The sequence below is a fragment of the Pelodiscus sinensis genome, chromosome 8, assembly GCF_049634645.1.
Source record: "Pelodiscus sinensis isolate JC-2024 chromosome 8, ASM4963464v1, whole genome shotgun sequence".
NCBI classification, from domain to species: Eukaryota; Metazoa; Chordata; order Testudines; family Trionychidae; genus Pelodiscus; species Pelodiscus sinensis.
The window spans coordinates 17,815,180-17,817,920 of record NC_134718.1 but is presented as its reverse complement, the minus strand read 5'-3'; positions in this window follow the sequence as shown (position 1 = coordinate 17,817,920).

Sequence of the window (2,741 nt, the reverse complement as noted above, 5' to 3'; positions counted from 1 at the left end):
GTGGGTGTGGTGGTTTTTATTGCTTTGTGAAAAGGTTTATTTGGGGAATTTTGAAAACAGTCACTCAACTTTTTGTAACTTAGATTTGTACTGTTTTTTTCTATAGCCTCCATACTCATGTGGAGCAAGTATTTGACAGGTTTGCATATTGTCCTTTTGACTGACATGGGACAGTTCAGTAGGGCTGTGGCAGCTGTCAGAGGTCAAACTGGCTGTTCCTGGCAGCTCAGCTCTGGCAGCCATGGTGGCTCATGTGGGGGCAGGAGCAGGCGGAGCAGGAGATGCTTCCCTTCCTCGTTCCCACAGCACAAAGGAGGGAGGCACATTACTGCCACTCCTTCTGCCTATGCACTTGCTTTTGCTGGTGGCAGCACTGGGGCTGAGGCAGCAGCAGAGCAGGTGCCTCTGTCCCTCCGCCTGTAATGGCGGCCAGCTGGGGCTTCGTACCGGCTCCCCCTCCTTCCCTGTGCGCCTATGGGGGGTGCAAGATGTGCTGGGGGAGGGAGGAGTGCTGTTCTCCCTGCCCACATGGTAGTAAAGGCCATGCTCTCTAGAGGGGGCAGCCTTGCTAGAGGGATTGGGGTCAAAGGGATATTGGGTGGGGTTATGAGGAAAGAGGGTGTTGGCATTGGACGTAGGGGTCAGAGGTTAAAGGATCAAAGGGCGCAAGGGGCTGGGTTGGGGCCAGGTAGACTGGTAATGAATGTTGAAATAAAATATTACTGGTCCACCAATTGTTTGTGAATGGGCTTGCTGGTCCACAGCACATAAAAGGTTGGGAGCTACTGCAGTAGACTGTGTAGATGCTCTTTAATACAGAAGCTATTTGGAAAAGGTATAGCATGCGGGGAAGGATGGTCATAAGCAAGAGTAATTGGCCACTGCAAGATCCTTTATTTTATGCAGACAACCTGTAGACTGGTCCTGACTGCTTCTTGGAAAGCATACTTGACATGAAGGAGAGGGCAACATCTCACTACCAGGCCTCTTCCTATCTGAGTGAAATCAGAGGAAGCAAATCATGATCTCTTTTTTTTTTTTTCCCTCATTGCTGTCTACATCTTGAGCAGGGCAAAACTTAAAGCCAGCCTTAGGTAGAAATCTCCTTAGTGCAAACTCTCTCCCTTTTTAAAAATTTACTGGCTAGCTCCTGTAATCAGCTTGTGGCAAGTAAACCCTCTTTCATATAAGATATAGCTCAGGATCATGGAACTCAGAACAGGCCTGAAGAAAAGGCAATTACTGATATCTCTTTGGAGCTCTTACCACTGGAGTAAATGCAGTGGTGAAAAGCTCTAGTCTACAGAAATAATTATACAAGCAGTCCCCGGGGTTACGTACAAGATAGGGACTGTAGGTTTGTTCTTAAGTTGAATCTGTATGCAAGTCGGAACTGGTGTCAGCCGCTGCTGAAACTGATCAGTTTCAACCGCAGCTGAATCTGGATGCCAGTTCTGACTTACATACAGATTCAACTTAAGAAACCCAGGCATCCCCAAGTCAGCTGCTGCTGAAACTGATCAGCGGCTGATTCCAGGAAGCCTGGGGCAGAGCAGCTCTGCCTCGGGCTTCCTGTAGTCAGCTGCTGGTCAGTTTCAGCAGCGGCTGACTTGGGGATGCCTGGGGCAGAGCAGCTGGGGTGCTGCTGGGTTGCTCCAGTAGTGCAGCTCCTTGGTGCTACTGGAGCAACCCAGCAGCACCCCAGCTGCTCTGCCTCAGGCATCCTGATTCAGCTGCTGCTGAAACTGACCAGCAGTGTCTGAATCAGGACTCCTGGGGCAGAGCAGCTGGGGTGCTGCCGCGTTGGTCTGGAGCAGCGCTGTGGGACCGACCCGGCAGCCCCCAGCTGCTCTACCCCAGGGGTAGGCAAGAAAAGCCTGGTCTGCACCCCCCCCCCCCCCCAGGGAGACGGGGGTGGGGACGCCCAAGTCCTCCACGGCTTTGCTCTGTCTCCCTGGTCTGCTGACCTGGGAGACACAGAGCAAAGCCGCAGAGCATGCGGGCAGCGGGACAGTCCAGGCGCGCCGCACTGTCCCACTGCTGGCGTGATCTGCGGCTTTGCTCCCCGTCTCCCTGCTCTGCAGACCAGGGAGACGCGGAGCAGCTTTTCTCGCCCCGGAGTAAACGGGCGGCAGGACCGCGAGGTCCCGCAGTCCGTGTCCTCCGGGGCGAGAAAAGCCGCGTTCGTAACTGCGGATCCGACATAAGTCGGATCCGCGTAAGTCAGGGACTGCCTGTAAGCTGTAACTTCCACTGCTAGTCAATTCTGCTTGCCTGATATTGGCAAATCCACAGCATAGACAAGACCTTAATCACATTACTTTAAAAGGCATAGATGAGGGCTGCTTCTTGTGTTTATAGGTTAAATATTCTCTGAGGATGAATGAAATTCACTTTTCTGGACATTCATATATATTTTACATGTGTGATTTAGTACAGCAATGTCACTGTACTAATCTTACTCTTCCTTGCAGAACAGGACTGTGCTTTACAGCTTCTCTAGTCAGTTTTCTGCTAGAACATGGACTTTAAAAAGGGATACTCTTCCGCACCTTCTCTTATTGTATAGCTCTGAAAAATGCAGGGCAGACAGTAACAAGTGCCCAGAGAGACACCTTCACTTACTATATGCTCCTGTGGAACTAGGGTCCTGGAACTTCCAAATTTAATCTGCTGAAAGGTAATTGGATAAGAATGACTAGAAAAGTTATGTGAAAGGAAACAGCAAATGAATTTTCTTT